Here is a 22,277-nt window from a genome sequence, read left to right as displayed (position 1 = left end):
ATCATCAAATATTCTGAGTCTTTTTTTCAGGCACGTGTAGATCATTGCATTCACAGAACTGTTTAGAAACGGTCGGCGCGGGGCTCAGTGGTAGAGCGCTTACCTAGGAAGCGCAAGGCCCTGGGTTTGGTCCCCAGCTCCGAAAAAAAAAAGAACCAAAAAAAAAAAAAAAAAAAAAAAAGAAACGGCGCTTGCCACACCTCATCATCTAAAGACAGAGACAGCCCCGATCATAACAAATCCTCTTCCGAACTTCCGGCTGCCATGAGCTTATCTGCTCTCATCACCTCCTGTTGCCCTACAGGAGATCTCGCCAGAACTTGTCCCCTATGAGAATTTGGGCGTGATTATTTTGTTTGGGAGATAATCCGGGCTGTAGTAATGAGAGAGAGAGAGAGAGAGAGAGAGAGAGAGAGAGAGAGAGAGAGAGAGAGAGAGAGAAGGAGAAGCAGAGAAAGAAGGGTGGGAGAAGAAGAAAGAAGGTGTTAATTAGCAAGGCTCCCTCTGTGGACCCGCTGGAGGCCCGCGGGTGGAGCACATCTCCTCGGTGCCAGAAAGTGTGGGTGTTTACTCTTCACTTCCTGCCTGGGGTGTTAAATCCCAGGAATGGGGGCAGCTTTGTCACATAGGCCCGGCAGAAGCACACACCCAGGAAGTCTTCACAGTGGAGGAAGAAAATAACAGATTCTGCCGAGGTGCCAGGGGCCACCTGGGATGAACGGTGCGGGGGAGGGGAGGGGGCTTTCACAGCATCTGCCACTCCACGGGGATGAACAAGAGCCCTGGCCTAAAGCCATCCTTGGAATACTTGGGATCCAAACCATTTTTACCACTGTTGTAAGACAACCATATACTTCCCTGTGCTAAAAAAAATTATGTACTGCCTAATTTAGTCTCGAATAACCCATGCTGATTTTAAATAGCCTAGAAATTAGCACCCAGGTCTGGATCATTTTTTTTTTATCACAAATGTGATACACTGTTGTTGTTTTGTTTTGTTTTGTTTTGTTTTTTTAATTTTTTCCCTTGTCATCATTTTTTTTCTTATAGGGCAATGAGTACCTAAGAAAAGAAATTATCCATCTTATATAAGAAGAAAAATGCCTCCAAAATTCAAAGTGAAGTCTATGCTAACCAAAATATTATATACATTAATGTCGCCAAGCCCCCACGGAGTCTGTTCCCGAGGTCCTATCCATACCAAGCAAGTTGAGCTGGGTTCCATTTAACAAGATTGTTTTCTGCAGCAGCCTTGTTTCTTGTTCCCCAGTTTGACTGTTCATCCACCACGTCTGGGAACAGAGGACTTGTTACATCTCTAGTCACAGACGGAAATCTTAATAGAGGAGCTTGCTTAACTCTCCTGCAAGTTCGAATCCCCAGAACCCGCAAGAGACTGGTCCCACACTTATGCCTCAGCATTCATCTTTCCTTCCCAACCAACTCCAAGTCTCCTGTGAGGGCAGGTGTATAGAAAGGCGCCATCTCCTTCTGCCCCTGTGTCAACTGTGAGAGCTAGAACACCCAGAATCTACAGTGACAGTTGGAAGTGTCAGGACCTTGTTTAAATTCTAAAATGAGAGAGGCCAGGGAGATGGCTCCGACTGTGAGGTGCTTACCTCACATGAGGACCTGCGTTTGATCCCCAGGACCCACGTAAAAATCTGGGCATGGTGTTACGTGCAATCGCAGCACCAGGAAGCAAAGCGAGGCAGATTCCGGGGATTTTCTGCCCAACCAGCCTAGCCCATTCCATCGAGCTCCAGGCCAGTGGGATATCCTGTCTCTAAGCCAAAAGTGGATGGTGCCTGAGGATCAACACCCAAAGTTGTCCTCTGCAGGGCCCATTCAAACACACAGATGTGAAGCTTGACTTTGTGACAGTCTCAGAGAGACAAACCACTATCATCATAAATCCGAAGACTCGCTGAATGTCTGGACATTTGCTGAATCTGACCTTGTGTTTAAGAGTCTCTGTGGTACCCCTTGGAATAATTGCCTTAAGATGGTAATAACTGTTTATAATGCCTTTGGGGGACTTGAGTGACATTCTATAACTGGGCTAAAGAAACTTAACTAAGAAGTGCAGCTGAAACAAATTTCTCTGCATCCCTAGACTATCCTCCTAGCCACTGTAGCATCTAGCCTTGGGGTGCTGGTCAGTATTTAATTTGGGTGTATCCTTGGCTGTGGCTATAATGTTCTTAGTAGGTGATGCTAAGCGTAAGGACCCTAACCTGAACTTTGACCTTGACAGCCAATCCCCAGGCTTGAGAGGAGCTGGAAAAGGAGTGCCTTGAGTATTTGTCAATACACTGGCCGAGTGTTACTGTGACACAACTTCCAGTCATAGAGCTCAGGAGTGGCTGCTGTCTCTAGACACTCCACTCCTACCTGTTACTGAGGTAAGCTGACACAGAAGGCAGGACAGCTTGAGAAGCAGAAGCGGGTAAGAAGTCCTAATATTTGTGTCTTGTGCTTCAAAGGAAAGACCCAGAAAATGGAACAGACAAGGCAAATGGATACTATTAGCAGAGTTACTTTAAAGAAATTTTAAATGCTGTCCTGCTGACCAATTATTTGGAACACTTTTAAATGAAACCTATTATGGTGCGGTTCTCAGATCAACACAAAAGAAATCCATTAGGCCCCAGTTGCCACGGACACTGTTAATGTTATAAAAGTCATCATGGAGAAAGAGGAGGAGACTGAGGAGGAGGGTGGCAGCCAAGCTCTCTCCGTACAAGAGTCTCCTCTGAAAAGCAGGAACATTTCAAGAAGCCTTTAAGAATGATCGGGCAATATGCTTAGACAGAGCAGGACTGAGAATACCAGCTTCCGGATTTCAGTAGAAATCTCATAAAATAGACTTTAGAAAATTCTATTAAGCCCAAAAGGAGAGTTCTACAGAGTACCAGCAGTTCCCTGTCCTTTAGAATGAAAGGAAACAGGGCACAAAGGTGCCTAATATAGCCCCGTAGGAGAGCACAGGTAAGACTGGCTGCATCTCCCACAGCGGGGAGAACAGAACGTGATGTCTTTCTTAGTTTCACTCTGGTGGTTCCGGTCTCTTGTCAGTCACGGCCGATTCTTCAGCTCCAGCTGAGCAGAACCACCAAGTCTTCACACAGAAGGCAGGGTAGAGCCTTTGCTTCCCTCTAAAACGTCTCAAGCCAGGCCTCCATCTTCTGCACCGCTCTCCGCTCTCTGGTCTTCCAAGCTCCTACGGAACAGCCCACTGAGCTCTCAACACTCACTGCCTTCTCCAGCCCAGAGTTCCAAAGTCCCTCCACGATCCTCTCCCAAAACATGGTCAGGTCTGGCACAGCAATACTTCACTATTCCGGGACCAGCTTCTGTGCTGGTTAGGGTTTCCGTCACCATGATGAAGCACCACAACCAAAGGTGAGTTGAGGAGGAAAGGGGTTTGCTTGGCTTACTCTTTCCCATCATAATCCATCATCAAAGGAAGTCCAGACAGGAACTCAAGCACAGCAAGAACCTTGAGGAGCTAATGCAGAGGCCGTGGAGGGACACTACTTCCCCTCGTGGCTTGCTCAGCCTGCTTATAGAGCACAGTACCACCGGCCAGGGATGGCTCCACTCACAATGGGAGGGGCCCCTGCCATCAATCACTCATTAAGAAAATGTTCTCCAGGCTGGCCTGCAGCCCAATCTGAAGGAGGCATGTTCTTGATTAAGGCTCCCTCCTCTACAGTGATTCTAGCTTGTGTCCAATGGACATAAGACTAGTCAGCCCACTTGGGAAGAAAAAATAAATAAAAAGGTGAGCTTGTGTTCTGTGCTGGGAAAATCCCCCTCCCTGTACCATAGGGTTTATGGCTTTTTGGTTTTGTTTTCCATTTTTTTAATTTGGACAGGAGATTGGAAAGATGGAGAAGGGAGGAAGGAGGGAGGGAAGAGAAAGAAGTGAGCTGGGTTAGCAAGGATTTGTTTTCTTCAGCCACAGCTTGATCCAGAGGTTCAAAAAAAAAAAAAAAACGCAGTTAAAGAGAGATTTGTCTCTTGTCGTTAAATTATGCTCACCCTCTCTTCTCCAATAGACTCTCCTTCTGTGGGAGCACATCAGAGACACCCAGTTATCTTCCAACAGCCGATTCCTCTCATTACCGTGTAATAATGTACCCATCCCCCCTGCCCCAATGGAAGCTTCATGAACAATTTCCCAAACACTCTTTGTTGTGGTTTTTAAAACAGGATCTCATGTAACCTGGGCTGGCTTGAGACCCCCTTTTACTGAGAATGACCCTGAGCTGCTCATCCTCCTGCCTCCAGCTGTTAAGACTGGAGGTATGTCCGACCACTGCTGGATCGTGTGGCACTGGGGATGAACTCTAGCGCTTCGTTGGTTGTATGCTAAGCAAGCTTTCTCCCAACCAAGCCATACTGCCTCCCAGCCATAAAGGGTATCTTTGAAGTCTGGCCCATTCCTTCCCCACATGCTGCTTCAAAGGCCAAGGGGCTATCCTGGAAGCCCCTGGTGGAGCCAGGGCTCAAGGGCATCAGAAGGAAGAAGCTCTCTCTCTCTGGAGTACAGAGCACCAGGCAGCCTCCCTCCCTTAGTGCTCGACTCTACTGACATGAGAGACAAGCCATTTCAAGAGGCTGGAGAAATGGCTCGGCAGGTAAAGGCAGCACTTGTCACACAAACGTGAGGACCTGACTTCAGATCCCTGAGCCAGGCATAGTGACAGCTGTTTCCGATCCTAGTACTGGAAAGGCAGAGGTAAAACGATCCCTGCAGCCTGCTGGCCAAGTCAGTCTGCCGAACCGGTGTGCCCCTGGCTCAGTGTGAGACCCTGTCTCAAAAGGTAAAGATCAATAAACGAAGACACCCGACATCAACCTCTGCTTTTACCCAGGCATGTGTGATACATGCAAATATGGACTTGTGCACATACCACACACGTGTGCGTGCACACACGCATTCTGTCTTGATTACTGTGTTTGGACTATTCTAATAGCTCAAAACCTCATCTTAATGAACATACTCGGCAAAACGCTTACTGCAGTGTCAGGCTTGCTCCCTGCGGGGTAAACCCTTCCGTCTCATCTCCCGTCTGCCCTTTCTCAGAAGTCCCAGGAGGCATGCCATCGAACCTGTCTGCAGCTCTGTCTAGACTCTGGGTCATCCCGACTGTGGGGGGTGCAATGTGACCAGCCACTGTGAATTCCGGCCACCGTGCCGTCCTTGCCTCGGTGGGATGTAGACTCAAACCGTGAGCTGAAATAAACAACTAGGAATTTGTTTTTGCCTGTGTTTTGTCACAGCATCCAGACAAGGGACTGATACACTGACCTAGTTCTAAAATTACAGAAGCGTCTTCCGAAACAGAGATGAAGCAGGCCGTCTCCCAGTGCTGAGGAGGGTGTCGAGCAGATGCAGAACATACAGTAGAAACCTTTAATATAAAGGGACTAGAAAGGAACCATATTAAGGACTCGTTTATGCTCATATAAGTTACTAGTTAACCCTTCATTATCATTATCATTCATATTGTTGTTGTTGTTGTTGTTATTATTATTATTATTATTATTATTATTATTCCTCCTCAGTCTCCTCTTCTTTTTCTTCCTTCTCCTCTTCCTTCTAAGACAGATTTTTTTCACTCTGCAGTTCAGGCTGTCGTGGAACTCACTATGCATCCCGAGGCTGGTCTTGAACTCATGGCCTGTGGGATGATTTCATTATGCAGGTGAAGGCAGGTACAAGATAGAGCGAGGCCTATCATTGGATGAGAAGGAAGGATGCGTGGGAGAAAAGTTTGAGGGAGGAGGAGGAGACTGGAATGAGACGGAGAGAAGCCACCGAGAGAACATGGAGGCTGACCTTAAGACTCCATGCTGCACCTTTACAGGTTGTTATGAATGTTCTTAAGGGATGGATGTGAACAGGGCTTTGTATGTGTAGGTGGGCAATTATATCTTATCAACTGGATTAGAGGTTGTTGTGTTGTGTGTTCTTTCATGTGGTGAATTAAGTTTTAAGAGAGCGTGTGGCGGCTGGGACGCTAAGCCACCACGGAATTGAGATGTGTGTGTCTGGCATGGTGGCAGCCTGCCTTGGGAACTGGATGGGTAGAGAGATTGTTGCCAGGCTCAGAGAGAAGCCATCGGCAGTGTGATATGGGATGGAGCAAAGCGGGTGAGAGGCTTTGCTGAGATTAAGATATCTATCAGATATCTTGGGGCACTGCAACGCCAGACCTAGTGGGGATAAAAGAAAGCCATTTAATATAATTTTACAACAATGGCCTTGCCTCGGTCTCCCACATGCTGGAATTACAAGCGTGAGCCGCCTCGCCTGGCAGAAGTTTGAATTTCTTGTGTTAGCATTACATGGTGTACAAACGTGAATCTCAGAGTATTCAGAGTTGGAGAGGCTTTCTCAAGAATTGCAACATCCTAAGGATGTTGGACAACAGCCTTAAAAGAATGTTCTCATTTAGAGAAGTACAAGCCTGAAGGGCAAGGGGCGGGGAGGGTGAATTTAATGTTAAGGTTCACTTCCGGGTGTGTTGGCGCATCTAAATAAGATTGTATTTTCTTTGGTGAGGTCCTCGTGTTGAAATGAAACAGAGTCCATTTATAGGGGTGCTGGGAGTGCCAGATACTGCTCAGGTTGGTCCAGAGGCTGGGCTGGTTGTTTCCAGGCCCATCCAGCTGGAGGAGGTGAAGGGGTAATGGGCTTCTTCTATGTCAAGGAGCCTCCACAAATGACCACTCCCTGACCTAGAGAGGACGGGAAGGTGCCCTCTGACAGAGAGCTCAGGGAGAGATCAGATGTAGTTCCTCTGCATTGGGAAGCAACAAACAATAGCATATTTGATAAAATCCATATTCTTAGTCTTAGTTTTGCCTCCTTAAAAACTTTCAACGTGCCTGGCATTGGTGGCACGTGCTGTTACTACCAGCACTCGGGAGGCAGAAGCAGGCGGATCTCTGTGAGTCTGAGGCCAGCCTGGTTTATGAAGTGAGTTTCGGGACCCAGGGCTATTACACAGAGAAATCCTATCTCGAAAAAAAATGAAACAACATGAAAAGACAAAAAGAAATAATTCTATTCTTTATTTTGTTTTATGTGCACAAGGGCACCACAGGACAAACATGTAGGTCAGAGGACAACTTTGAGGAGAGGGTTCTCTCCTTCTACCAAGTGGCTCTTTGGAATCCAACTCAGGTGTCCCAGCGTGGTGGCAGGGTCCACGGAGCCATGTCACCAGTCCTTGTCTTTTCTCTCTTGATTGGTGAAAATACAGGTCCATGTCTGAGAACACTGTATCATGTGCATGATCCTGAAGAGACATATAGATATTGAAATTTGCATTTAATTTCCCCCAAAACATTGCTGCTTTCCACTATATAGCCAGTGTGTGTGTGTGTGTGTGTGTGTGTGTGTGTGTGTGTGTGTGTGTGCGTGTGCGCGGACCCAGGGCCTTGCACTTCCTAGGCAAGCGCTCTACCACTGGGCTAAATCCCCAACCCCTATTTTTTTTTTAAGTAATTCTAAGGCTTCTTAAACTTAATCCACTTTTGACCCCTCTTGGCCAGAGAATATTTACCCACCCAGCTATACCATGATTAATTGAGCATTTACTGAGAACAAATCATACAGCGATGAGTTTTAAAACAGTTCCCCTATACAGACGATGTTATCACTTAGTGAAGAATGAAACAAGTCTGCATAGTAACGAGGAAAGCGTCCTTGCTTATTCTCCCGGGAGAATTAAATCTTGGGTGAATACTCGGTGTGGTAGGACCAGTGTCTTTCAGACTTGATCGATATTTTGATTTTGTAATTATCGATGCTGAGAGTGCCAGTCGGCACATTACAAAACAGCAGAAGCTTTTTTTTTTTTCAGAATTTATCAGAATTCATGTCCCAAACGCCTAAGCCAAAATTCATTTAACACATTTAAAAAAGAAAACTCAAGTGACCAGTTCCAGAAATGTTTTTTTAAATGCAACATTGTAATATAATACAATCGAAAGATACATTAATATTGTGCTTAACCAGCTGAGGAACGATGGCCAGAAAACATTGTAACTCTCTGTTTCCCATAATCAAGTAATTCTATTTCTATAAAAGCTGAGAGCGTTGTGAAATTACAGGGTACACTATAGTTCATAGCCCAGGACCGTCTCATATCTGCTCTGAGGAGAGTTGAGCCCCTAGTGCAGCACATTCCAGAACATTCAGTGCGGACTTGCTTAGTACCGAGTGTCATGACAGCATGTGTGGAGTTGAGTGCATGTGTCACATGTTATCACCAAGGCTGCAGGAGTCGCGTGGCACACATAGAAGCCCATTGCCAGAGACACCTCACGCTCATCACGCATTCGATTTTGAACTACTATGTGGCCAGTGTGTATTCCTCTATTGTGACTTCATATCCAGTCATGTGGCCCAGCATGAGACTGTGACCTCCAGTTTAAGAAGTCTTGCTCTGGGGGATGGTGTGACAGCTTAGCAGGCAAAGGTGCCTGATCCTTCAAACTCACACGATAGAGAGAATCAACTACAGATATTCTCTGACAATCACAAGTGTGAACAGGAGTTGATGCTAATCACGCCTACACTACTCACCAACACATACACCACATACGCTAAATAAAAATGTTAAAATTTTAAAAAATGCTTTAGAAAAAGAGAAGTAAAACTTAGCTGGACCTCCCCACCCCCAAAAAGAGGGGAAAATAGAAATTCAGGTCTAATGGACAGAACTCATATTTGATGGTTGTGAGATGGCCTTTGTGACAGGGGTCCTGTTGCTACTAGATGATCGTAGAGGTCACAGGGTTGTCTTTGCCATGGGCTGGGAAGGGGAGGAAGGCCAGCCAGCTGGTGTGCTCGGGAGTCTAGAGAGTGGTGTGGGCACCTGCCCATAAAAGCCAGCGAGCATGTGGCTTTGCTGCTGTCTTCATCTGGCAGAATGACTGTGGTCACCTGTCCCAGGGGAGTAGCCTTAAAAATGCAGAGCGTCAGCCTCATACGCTCCCGTGGGACAGAGGTGCTCATAAACCCACTTGGATGCCAGTCAGCAATGGGTAAACAACAAAAACAAAAACACCAGTGTTAAGGCCTTAGTAAAAAGGCCAACTTGTTTGTTGTTTAAGTAATATAGATAGGAGAGTTACCAGCATGCTCTCTGTCTTCATGAAAAGGCCTCTGAGCCTCTGAGGACATAGTTGCAGTTATTAAACATTTTGTTACATTTATTTACTTATGTATCCGTGCACAGGAGTGTGGTGCATGTACTATGGCACCTGTGTTGAGGTCAGCAGACAGCTTGCGGGAGATGGTCCTCTCTTCCATCCTGTGGGCCCCAGAGATCAAACTTAGGTCATTGGGGTTGTCAGCAAGCATTGTTGAGCCACCCCAATGGGTTTGTTTCTTCGTTTTTAAGGTAGGGATATAACTATTTTCCCAGCATAGTTAACAGCTGAAAACAGAGGACACTCAATGCATGATAGCTCTTGTAATTAGCATGACATCACCCCAAAGTAGGAAGACTTGAGTGGTGGCTGAACTGTCACAGTGTGTAAAGAATGTTCTAGACAGGGTATTGTGTATGCCAGGCCAGCCTCAAACTTGCCATGTAACCATTGGTGACCTTGAGCTTCTGATCCGCCTTCCTTGACCTTACCAGTGCTGGTATTATAGGTGTGCCTCATCATGCCTGGTTAAGCTGGGAACTGAACCCAAGGCTTTGTGCACATTAGGAGAGGAAACACTCCATCCACTGAACTACAGCCTCAGCCTAGGCATTTTCTTAGACTAGTTTATTACCAGAGTCTTACAAATCATTTATAACTTAAAGATAGCTAAAAGTACCTTGATGTAACACTTCAGGTTATATCTACAATGGCCTGCATTCTATAAATACTTTTTGTTATGGAATCTAGTATTCATACTGTTATATGTTAACCAGTTCAAATCCCCTCCTCGTTCTCAACAGGCTTTTAGTAGGGTGCCAATGGAGTCCTAAACAGAGAATGTGAGTTGAAGCTAAGCCAATTATTACACTGTGTGTCACTGGCCACAGGGATTGGTTCAAAGATAGATGCACGGTCTGCTCAGAGCCAATCAAATGCAACGAGGATGATAAGAATCCTTAATTGGGGGGGGGGGGGGGGAGGTGACTTCTGCCTTTCCTCATCTGAACGGAGATGTTGAAACAGCTGCAGATATGGTAGCCACTGTCTGGGAACGGAGCCAGCAAGGAAGTAAATGTTACCAAACGGGTGGCTATGATGGAGACACAGTCTGCTGATGTGTTTTGATCCTTTGATCAAGCTGCTTCTAAAACTCAAACAGTGATATTTTTGTTACGGTGAACTAACAGATTCTCTTCTTGTTCAAACCTTTGTTAAATAAAATTTCGGTTCGGATTAAATTTGGTCAAAAGCAAAATGCCCAAGTTTTACTAGACTGAGTGAAAATAGGTTTCACCTAAATTTAGAAAGCATTCTTTCCCCTTCCTAGAACTCTTCTACAGACAGTCCTCCTGTCTGCAACCTGTGCTGAGGTCTTAGATAACTCTGAAGCCCACATTCTTGGATTTAGAGCTTTTCTCTGCCTAGCAACTGAATTCATAGAGAGGTAGATAAAGGTGGGTTTATGCACCCAATCACTGAAGCCCTACTATAATTAACATCTTTTCAAAACGACAAGTTTACAACCAGAATATATTTCCTTTTCTCTCATTTAAGCAAAGCCTTGCATATAACTAAAGAGGAAGCATACCGCTCCGATAAATATATAACTTAATTAATAGTGTTTCCTTATCTTAAAGAAAAAGAATGCATAAAACATATTAGAATTCATTCTTGCTTTTGGCTCATAAATTTGTTGCCTGGGATTTTAGAAACTGCACCTTATTAACTGTACTGTGATAACCAGGGAGACTGCGTGATATTTCTCACAGTTTGAATTATTTTAAATTTACCATTCTCCTGAAATGGGATTGTCGCTCAGGGTCTTTGCCATGAGTCTTTAGAGCCATCCTCATAAGAGCCTCACCTGACTGATGTTAGACCTGGCCCCAGGTTTGTTTAGCTTAGCAAAATACTGGTAGATGTCACATGGTAGCTGGTTTTTGCTACTTTGTGGGTTCTTCCCACAAAGATAGAGGGAGAGAGAGAAACAGAGAGACCCCTGAGCTGAATTTCTTTCCTTTTGTTTCTTCTTGAGTAGGGTTGCTAACAAACCACAACCAACCTCCCCTGACCACCAACCACCACTGCTCAGCCTACCTCTTCAGGCCCTAGCATTACATAACCTCTTGGGATCCAAATGTCACAGAATCATAGAAACCATGTACAGCTGGCAAAGACACACTTCTGCTGGAGCACCAGGCAAAGCATAGTCACCTATAGTAGCCAATCCAAAATGGCCCCTTATCCCCACACTGGGGGAATTAAAACAAACCTTATTCCTATAACATTTCTGTTTTTTTTATTTAAAGAAACAAATTTTCACAATTCTTAATACATTGCATAAACAATGGACATCGGTCTTTTTGCAAGGGTTGAGGCAATGGCTTAGTGGTCAAGATCACGCCTATTCTTGCAGAGGATCTAGGTTCGGTTCCCGGCACATCCAGGGCCACTCACAACCATCTGTAACTCCAGCTCCAGAGGAACTGACGCCCACATCCGGCCTCTGCAGGCACTGTATGCATGTACACAACAGACTCACACAAGCATGCACACATGAACAAATGGATCTGTCTGTAGGCTTCCATTCGCCTCTTGGGATATCGTCTGTTCTGAAAAACACATATCCAAGGAGCAAAAGGGTTCAAGGAAACAGGGGAGACATTTGAAAAAGGCCCCAGTCTTTTCCATTCTTAAGGCTGAGTCCGTCCAGGTTATATCAGGCAGAGTTCTACAGAAGCACAAACTACTCACCCCACCAGACCGTGATAGAAAACAAGAATCGCTTGCTAAGTTGCTAAGTTCTGGAGTTGTTTCTTAGGCAGCACTGTTGTATCAGTAATGGAATAATGCACTGTCATTAGAAGGAAAGGCTAACATGAGATTTCTCTATCTGATGTATAGAAGATTTTGTCTTTGGTGGTCTGCATGACCACAGGATCTAAAGGTTGTTTTAGAATCACCATTGACATGTGCACGCACACGCGCACACGCGCACACACACACACACAGACCACAGTCTGGGGTATTTGAACACTTTGTTTCCAACTGATGTCACTATTTGGGAGATTTAGCAGGGGTGGCCTTGTTAGAGCGCGTTGGGAGCGGGTTTTGAGAATTTAAAGTCTTGCATCTTTTCACGTTCAGTATCCTTGCCTGCGGTTCAAGATGTGCACCCTCTGGAGAGATGGCTCAGTGGTTAAGAGCACTGACTGCTCTTCCAGAGGTCCCGAGTTCAATTCCCAGCAACCACATGGTGGTTCATGACCATCTGTAATGGGATCGGATGCCCTCTTCTGGTGTGTCTGAAGACAGCGACTGTGTACTTATATAATAAATAAATAAAACATGTGCGCCCTCAGCTGTTCACGTGCTGCCAAATAAATCTTTCTCTCTATGGGTGGCCTTGATCGTGGTCATGGCCATGCTCACAGCAATGGAAGAATAACAAATACTATAATGTAGTGCCTATCATAGTGAATTATATATATATATATATATATATATATATATATATATATATATATATATAATACACACACACATATATGTATGACCTATTAGTGATTTTGTGCTATCTAGTGTTATCTTTTGGGAGTCATTTGGCTCTTTTGGACCACATGACTATCTCAGTTGTTATCTTGCCTACATCTAGAATTAACTAAAAACCCCAAAATACAGGGCACACCTGTGAGGGACTTCTGCTTAACTCAAACCAGGACAATCTACTTCAAATCCAGATCTCTGAGGTAAGAAGGGACAACTTCAACCCAGATCTAATCTGGGCCACGCCTTCTGCTGGAAGCCTGACTAAAGACAGGAAGAAGAAGGAAGCTTTTGCTCTTTGCCTTCACCTCGCTAGTTCATCTGCCTTCACTGGCACTGGAGCCTACTTCCTCAGGATTCCAGTATGTAATGGAGACCAGCGGAGGCATCCAGCCTCGTGGACTGAGCAACTACTGGGTTCTTGTACTTCCCGTTCATAGCCAGCCACTGCTGGACACCACAGCCTGTAAGTCATTCTAATCTCTCTCTCTCTCTCTCTCTCTCTCTCTCTCTCTCTCTCTCTCTGACATTGTATACGTTCTGTAACTCCAGAAAAACATGACTAATACAGACCACCCAGTTATTCTTAAAATAGGGGATGAGGGCTAAAAAGATGGCTCAGTGGTTACAAGCACTTGATGAACTTCCAGAGGATCCGTTTGGGTCCCAGAGAATCTGACGCCCTCTTCTGGCCTCTGTGTATACCTGCGCTTGTGTGCACATACCCCAACCACACAAATGCACACAATTAAAAATAAAATAAAATCTTTATTTTAAAGGGTTGAGCTAGACCACTCTAGCTAAAAATGCTATCCTTGAGATCTCCAAACTCACAGACAGTACACGCATAAGAATAAAATATACCGTTAATATTCTATACACATAAGAGCCTGAAGTGTAAGAATCCTGGTATCCTTTCCATGCTCCTAAGTTTCTTAACTAAATGAGATATATGTGCCAGTAAATGTCTTAGATTTCGTTTCATTGAAACTTATAAAAATCCTCACATTTAAAAAAAATGAATATATTAGAGAAAGTCACATTTTTAAAAAATGCATTAACCGCATGGGGTGTGCTCAGCCTATGCGGTAGGCCACAGCAGGATCTAACAAATTAAGTGCAGAAATCTACTTGCTAACTCAAGATCAAGAAGCCGACAGAGGATCTGAGGAAAAGGCTCAGCGTATAGAGGGCTTGCCGCACAAACGTGAGGACCTGAGTTCCCAGCAACCGTTCCCACCTAGGCTGTAGGAGGAGCACTTTTCCTAGTGGTCACCAGAGCAACGGACACTGAAGAACCAAGGCTGTAACTGATTCAAACACAAATCTTCATTTGCATATGAGGTGCGCTGTGATTGGCCCAAACACTCCTCCTCCTGGCTACAGATGCGGGCTGCTCTGGTGCCCTGGGAAATACTTATGCTTTAGGCCCAGGAAAAGGCCTCTCTCAAGTGGTCTTTTCATGGCCATTTTCAGTAATGTGAGACCTGGTAACACGATCAGTTGTCCAGCAGAGTTGTCCTTAGGCTGAGCCGCAAACACAGCAAGACGGATAATGGCCTGCAAGCTGCCAGGCAGGCGGAGCTGAGTGGGTCCGCTGACCAAGCTACTGTCATGGTGAGGCTGTCCAGAAGTTAAAGTCAGCCGAACAGTCAGAAAGAACAGCCAGGGTAGAGACAGGGGGGCTGTTGAGAGTAGAGAAGACACCGTGGAGGCTGAAGAAGAATCAAAGGCTGTAAGGAATCAAGACGAATTCCAGATTGCGGTCGATCCTTTTTGGGAAAGAGTCGCAGACACTTCAAACACACAAGCTGTAAGCCTGATACGAAGAATCCGGATATCCAAGGCTGCCAGGATCTCAAATACCAGCTCCACTTAAGAGCCAAGGACCCCTGACCCCTTTGTCACCCCGCAAGCTGGGAGTTTCAATATCTGATGCCTTCTTGGGAACTGGAATACTGAAGGACTCCACCTGCTACATCAATGCCTCCTCCTCCTCCTCTTCCTCCTCCTCCTCCTCCTCCCACCCCCTCCTTCTCCTTCTGCTGCTCCTCCTCCTGCTGCTGCTGCTCCTCCTCCGTCCCTTCCTCCTCCTGCTCCTCCTGCTCCTCCGGTCCCTCCTACTTCTTTTTTCCTCCTCCTCTCCCTCCTCCTCTTCCTCCTTCTGCTCCTCCTCTTTCTCCCCTCCTACCCCTCTTCCTCCTTGACTGCTGCTCATGAAGCCCAAGCAGCACAGAAGCTACCAAATTCGGCCCTTGAATATATACTTACCTATTCCAAGGGGCTTTGGGTATTTTGCTTTCATGGTTTTTTTTTTTTTTTTTTTTTTTTTTTTGGTTGGGGGGGGGGTGGTAATCTGGCCAGCCATTTGGAAGCATCTTATACAGAACTTTGTGACTGCCTCAGACCTGTCCTAGACAGCTGCAGTGTACACGATACCTGACTCTGAAGGGTGTGCTGACCCACTACACCCATCACCTGATTCCAAAATCCTTGGGTGTCTCTATCTGCCGTTTGAGCATTTCCTTCCCTAGACCTTTTCCTGCAAGCAATTGGAGTACTGGAAGGACCCGGAAGTTACTGCATGCACAGTCACTTAACCAATGACTGACTGTATGAGGAGGACTGTCCCAGCTCCTGTGTCCAGTTTCTGCATCCAAGAGAATGAGCTAAAGGGTTCTGAGCGTCTGTGATGAGACTGCGTCATGACTTTGATCTTGGCACTGTCTTTCTGAGACTGAGAACATTTTCTTCATAAATCTCCTAAATAAAGTCCCTTCAAACTCAAGGGTTACATCTAAAGAAACTGATAGAAGACAGATGCTCACAAATTTCATGAGAAGCAAACAGATGTTCAAGAGAGGCTTTCGGTAGACAGAAGCCACACAGTGACAGAAACTGGAGGCACATCAGTAAAGAAACCAGGAGAAAGCCTCAGAGATGGCTAAGTGGGTGACAGTGATTGCCTTGTAAGCCTGGCAACTTAACTTCCATCCCGGATCCCCGGTTAAAAGAACCGACTCCTGAAAACTATCTTCTGACCTCCACGTGTGCCAAGGTACACACGTGCTCTCCCCTAATAATAATTAGATCATAATAATAGTGATATTAGTTTTTAGAAACCTTAGGAGAAGCAGGTAGGGGGAAGGCAGGAGGAGTGGCCACAGCAGAAACTGAAGCAAAAATCAGAGCCACCAACCTCAGGACCACAGTTCAGGAAGCTACACACAGGGGCGAACTGATCCTGCTGCAGAGTTCTGTCGAGCCTCCAGAGCTGCTGTGTCCTGGGATAACTTCCTGTCTCCTGCACGGTAACTTCCTGTCTCCTACACCGTAACTTCCTGTGTCCTTCACGGTCTGGCTGTGCAGCTGCATAGATAGCTTTGTCTACCTCTCACTCCTCTGTGCAACATTCCCATAATTCCACCCCCCAGCAACTCAAACGGGACGCTGATATTCGGAAAGCTAAGGAGCTCGAAGAGTTCCATGTAACCCCCCAAGAGTCCCAGGAACACCCCAACTGAAAGAGCGTTTACGGTGCTTGGGATAGTTCCGACATTTTATAATTAATAAGTCCCTTCAGCTCCTTTTAATTTTGTTTTTATTATCAAAATTATAATGTGGTTTTCTATTTTATAACTTCTAGTTAATGTGGCCTCCCATTCTTCATCGTGTCACTAATTTAATAACCAACAAAATCCCTTCTAATTCCTTAGTAAATGAATTTGTTCTGTGTAATTATTAAATGGAATACATTTCTTCAGTATAATATTTATTGTGCCTAAATTTAAAATTAAACATTTGTGATAACAACTTATAATAGGAAGTAGGAAAGGCAGGAAGAATTTTTTTTTTTAAGTGGGATGCCACGGTTTTGAATCTATTAAATGGTCTCATTAAGCCAGAGAGACTCCTTGTTTCTGAGACCTGTGGGGTGCCATCATCATACCCTGTAAATTTCACATTTTATAAACTTTTGCTCAGAAGATCACTCTGGTTTGTGTCATGGTCCACCACAGAAGAACATAACAATCAATGTTGTCATAAACTGAATGCAGTTACTCCTTCCAGGATTGCTTGGGATGGTACAAAAAGCAAAAACAAAGGTAGCTACAGTTGAAAGACTTGCAAAAGAAAGTACGGCGTGCCAGAAGGCTCAGCTGGTAAAGTGCTACTCACATAGAGATGAGGACCTGAGTTTGGATTCTCAGGACTCATGCATGTCAGGCTGGGTTCAGTTTGTGCATCTGTAATGCCGTACTCCTTCAGGGAAATGGGAATGGGAGACAAAAGAGTCCCTGGAAGCTTGGGGGCCAGCTAGTCTGATGGGCATACTCCATGGCAAACGGGAAGACATCTGCATGCATGAAGACAGAAGAGGGCTCAGTACGAGACTGTCCCTGGCCTTCACACACATGATATCACATGCACATGACCATGTGAACACAGGGAGAGAAGGCCTTGAAGATCTTCACATACATGAGGTCATATGCACAACATGAATGCAAGGAGAGAGGAAATTAAAAATAGAAAGGGGAATTTTGGAATGTATTTTTCTTTATTGAAAAACGTGTTTATTTAAAATTTATACTGTTCACCCATAAATTTTCAGCTCTGTTGTTGTTGAGTTTATTTATCTATTTATTTATTATTAATTTTTTTACTTACTCACTTTACATCCCACTCACTGCCCCCATCCCAGTCACCCCTTCCCACAATTCTTCCTCCCTTTCCCTTTCCCCTCCCTTTCTCCTCTGAGAATTCGGGGTTTTCCCCTGGGAATATCCCCCACCATAGCACATCGAATATCTGTGAGGCTAGGCACATACTCTCCCACTAAGGTCAGAAGAGGCAGTGCAGCTAGAAGAGCATATTCTGTGTACAGGCAACAGCTTTTGGGATAGCCCCCAGTCCAGCTGGCACATACTTTCTTATAACACTCTCGGCAAAAAGAACAGAGTTCAGCTGGACGTCGGGAAGGCACAGATGTTCATCCTATTAAAACAAACAAAGTTCTTGGGCTTACCAGAAGGGCTGCTACCTGACAGTTATGTTATCCTCAGAAAACACCCATCTGACTCTCTTAAAGCACCATAAAGAAAATCCCCTCATGACTTCAAAGGTAATTTCATGGAAATACATGATCTAGAATAGATAATCTAAGGGATATGCTAAATTGAATGGGAGAAGAGTTACATTTTCTAAAAAGAACATTTGTGAATGAACTTAATATAGATGACCTCATTTGCTGAGCAACTCGAAAATAAAACCATACATGTTAATGGTTTCCATAACATTGGCGCATACTATTCCAATAATTATGCTAAAGAATATACAATCAGTGGTGGTAATTCTGCCTCATTGAGAGTGTAAAGACTGCCTTAAATGTTAAATAAGTACCCTCGGCCTCACTCTGAGAGGAAATGCAAATTAAAACTACCAGTTTGCATGTCATCTGTTGGCAGAGAGTCAACAGTGTGTTAGCACACTCAGAGTGAACCCTGGGAAGTGGGCTTCTCACACATTTTGGAAATTCAGTAATTACAAGCTCATATGGAGGAGACTCTATCTGCAGAAATTACAGATGGACTTACTTGTACCAAATTTCACTCATGGTCAAAATTATTTCTGCTGATGTTTAATAAATATGCCCTTGCTTGTAATTGTGCAAAACTGGAAGTGGGCAAGACCCACCAAAGAGTGAGTTACTTGATTAACTTCAGAGTGTCCTCTGGAATACTTTCTTAGTCCTGGTTACTGCTGCTGTGATGAGACACAATGACGAAAAACAAGTTGGGGGGGGGGGAGGGTTTCTTTGGTTACATTTCCACATCATAGTCTATCACTGCAGGAAGTCAGGACAAGAACTCACACAGGGCAGGAACCATGAGGCAGGAGCTGATGCAGAGGCCATGGAGGGTGCTGCTTACTGGCTTGCTCCTCATGGCTTGCTTTCTTAGAGAACCCAGGACAAGCAGCCCAGGGATCGCACCATGCACAAGGGCTGGGCTGTCCCCCATCAATCACTAACTAAGAGAATGCCCTACAGACTTGTCCATGGCTGGATCTTTCGGAGGCATTTTCTCCTCTCTTGAGGTCCCCATCTCTCAAATGACTCTAGCCTGGGTTAAGTCGATATAAAGCTAACCAGTACAATACTGTGGACCCACAAAAACAGGAACAACAGTCGACGTGGGAAGTTCTTGAGAATAAATGTTGAGAAATTAAGGTGGGCGAAAAGGTTTAGAGCGTGAAGAAGAAATTGAGAAATAGGAGAGTATCTTCAGTTTGTACATGAATATAAAAAGGTATAAAAAGAAAATATGGAAGCAGCCATCTATTAGGATGAGGAGGGTTGTGGAGTCAGCCTCCAGAATGGGAGACAGAGCCTTTGCCGCGAACATATTTCCTCTTGCATAGAATTAAATAAAACAATACAATAAACGACAAGAAAGGCAATACCAAGAAAGGGTCGAAAAGGCTCGCTTCCCAAGTTTATACCACTTCAGGGTAACGAGTGCTACAGCTCAAAGGTTGGTGAACACCTTCTTGCCAGCTCTGGCTTGCTGCCTGCTTTAGTAATATGCCGTTAGCTTCTGTAGCTACGACCAATTGACAGAGGAGTTACTAATTGGCTGGCTCCCTGGCTTGGACTCTCCGCCAGGCTGAATTTCTATCTAGGTGGCAGGAGCATTATGATCAAGGCCGGTTGAGGACTGAATGAAACCGTGACCCATACGTGCGTGCTTGCATACCTCCTTGCCACGTGGTGGCGCTGTTTGGGGAGGTCGTGAACTCTTTAGGAGCTTTTCTGGAGGTCGCTGAAAGGTGAGTATTACGGGTTTTAGAACTTCCTGTTCCAGAAGTCAGATTCCCACTTCTCTCCCCGTGCTCCCTCCTCCTTGATGAAATATGATCCCCTAAAACTAACCTGTCTTTCGTTAAGATGCTTCTGGTCAAATATTTTGTTCTAGCGATGAGAAGAGTCACTGGTGTGAGGCGCTTTATCTCCTGAAGAACAGGAGACAGGAAGGAGAGAGAGATTAATGGAGCCCACAAAGATACCCCGTGTGCCTTGCTTCCAACCAGGCCTCATCAACTCAGTTTCCCCCAACCTCCAGAGACAAGTGCCACAGCTGGGGACCAAGATTTCAACCCATGAGCCTACAGGGGACAGTTCCTATCCAACCACCAACAGCACATCAGGTTTAATGGAACACAGCCCGCCATGTCCTGTGCGTCATCTATGACTGCTGTAGTATCAGGGTATCAAACTTGAGCGGTTGAACCATAGAGCTGACAAGCTACAGTCCCCACCTAGCCTTTTACAAAAGCACTTTACCAACCTCTGCCTGGACTCCTAGAAAGTCTGAAAAAAAATGCATAAATGAATAAGGAACGTGGTCCACACGCACATCTTGACGTACACGTTCCCAAAATTTTATATCCAACAGAGATCTTCAGATTTCTCACAAGTAGAGTTTGGTTCAAATCGGGATCCAGAATAGCTTAAGCCAATGACTAAGTTTCTCATCTTGGCAAAGGTCCTTGGTCGGGAGTTGCTACGTGATCTGAGTTGGGCCAATCAGAGCTACGGAAACACAGCCGCGTTGTCAGCAAGACCAGGCGTGCCTGAAGAGATAGAGCCCTAGCCTGGAGCCATACAGAGTCAGCACACTGGAGTGTATAGAGTCGGGAAATGGCAGTGCCTGGGAAACCTAAGGGAAAGTCTGCGAGAAGAATTGTGGAAAGTGTGTTTTCCTTTAAAAGGGGGAGGGGGCGGACATATGTGATAGTCCCGCCCCCACCTCGCTGCTAATCTTTTGCCTCAAACGGTAATTTCACGTCTGTCTGCAGCTGCTGCGGCTCTCTAACAATCCAATGCATTAGGGAGTTAAGCATGTATTACTGTGTTCGCTTGGGAAAACAGAGCTATTCTGGGTGTTTCAGAAATAAAGGCTTTAATGCAGGAATGATTACTTACATGAATGTCAGAAGACCTCAGGGAACAAAGATCAGGGAAATTGCCGCCTGGAGTTCCGGGTCAGGAAAAGAGACTGAACGCTGTAGCCGGAAGGGCTGAAGGGGGTGGTTCTTAAGTGTTCTCTGGAAACTGTTCAATTGCCAACCATCTCCAGAAGCTCCCACAAACACCTAGTGTACAGCAGTGACCTGGGTTCTCCAGCCAGCCCCCACCCCATGCTTCTTAACTGGCCTGCTCATCCCTGTGTCTTTGACACCTCCTCGGATGAGGAGGGGATGAGTTAAACATGTATAATCCAACAGATATGGCAAAGGTGTAAAGCCTCCAGGGCCTCTCACTGAGCGACCAGAGCCGTCCAGCAAACACCAGCCGCACAGTTCACATTAGGGAAGAGAAGGTTGTTTAGGCAAACACTGCTTACACTTTTCCTACTCACACCTCTTTTGTCTGACAAAGTTTTGAGTGATGAGTGAACACACACACACACACACACACACACACACACACACACATATCAGGATCTAGGATCAAATAAGAGACACACGTCTGGGGTGTCTGTGAGGGAGTCGTAGACTTGGTTTACTGAGGTGGCAGAAGGACACACCTGAAATGTGGGTGGTGGCACTGCTCTGTAGGCCGAGACCAAGACTAAATGGAAAGGAGAAGCGAGTGAGCTTCTCTCAGGCTTTCTTTCCTGGCTGTGAACGTCGTGTGGCAGGTGTGGCAGCCATCTCATGCTCCTTCCTCATACTTCCCCGCCATGATGGACTAGACCTTGAACCATGAGCCCACATAGTCCCTACTTTTCTTAAGTTGCCTCTCTGGTATTTTGTCATAGCAGTGAAAAGTAACCAATCCAATAATTTCTAAAGTGGTATACAGGTAAAATGTTTACTGATAATAAGTCATAAAAATGGACTCTACAAACAATTATTGATATACATATATACACATATACATATAGATACATTTATATGTATATACATGCATGTGTACATGCATACACACATACATACATATACACATATATATATACATGCATCTATGCATGTATACATATAGACAGACATATATAGACACACACACACATATATACATATATATACTCTTACTGAGTATTAAAGAGTAAAGCAGGGACTGGAGATATAGTTCCATGGTAATAGCACGCACTGCTTTTACAGAAGATTCAAGTTCTGTTCCCAGTACCCACTTTGGGTGGTTCACAGCAGCAGGTAACTCCTGCTGTCCTGGGGATGCAGTGCCCTCTTCTGGCCTCCTGTCTACCTGCACTCATGTGCACATACCTATACATAGACACACACACACACACACACACACACACACACACACACACACAAATGTATTTTTTTAATATTAAAAAATAGGAGTAGAGGGATGGTTCCGTTATTAAGAGAACTTGCTGTTCTTGCCGAGGGCCCAGGTTCTCTTCCCAGCTCCTACTTACAGGCTCCCATCACTCGTAACGTCAGCTCCAGAGAATTTAATGCAGTCTTCTGGCGTCCACAGGTGCTGTATTCACATGGTAGACTTCACAGGCAAGCAAAAT

The 22,277-nt window shown here is 45.2% G+C and overlaps 1 long non-coding RNA gene across 2 annotated transcripts; it reads right to left on the bottom strand.

Annotated features, from left to right (window-relative positions):
• Positions 1–7,074: 7,074 nt before the first annotated feature.
• On the bottom strand, positions 7,075–20,789 carry LOC102557192 (uncharacterized). 2 transcript variants are annotated; one of them, XR_010054503.1, is made up of 6 exons: positions 20,711–20,784; positions 19,658–19,737; positions 19,482–19,547; positions 13,967–17,721; positions 9,246–9,338; positions 7,075–7,316 (listed from the first exon to the last, which is right to left on the bottom strand). It is a non-coding gene; the product is annotated as an uncharacterized LOC102557192 (long non-coding RNA). The 2 variants fall into 2 exon arrangements; XR_594156.4 differs by lacking the exons at positions 9,246–9,338; positions 13,967–17,721; positions 19,482–19,547 and having other exon boundaries at positions 20,711–20,789.
• Between the last annotated feature and the right edge of the window lie 1,488 nt (positions 20,790–22,277).

Source organism: Rattus norvegicus, chromosome 8 (assembly GCF_036323735.1).
Source record: "Rattus norvegicus strain BN/NHsdMcwi chromosome 8, GRCr8, whole genome shotgun sequence".
Taxonomy (NCBI): Eukaryota; Metazoa; Chordata; class Mammalia; order Rodentia; family Muridae; genus Rattus; species Rattus norvegicus.
The sequence above is the reverse complement of the archived record's forward strand: the minus strand, read 5'-3'. Positions and strand labels throughout refer to the sequence as shown.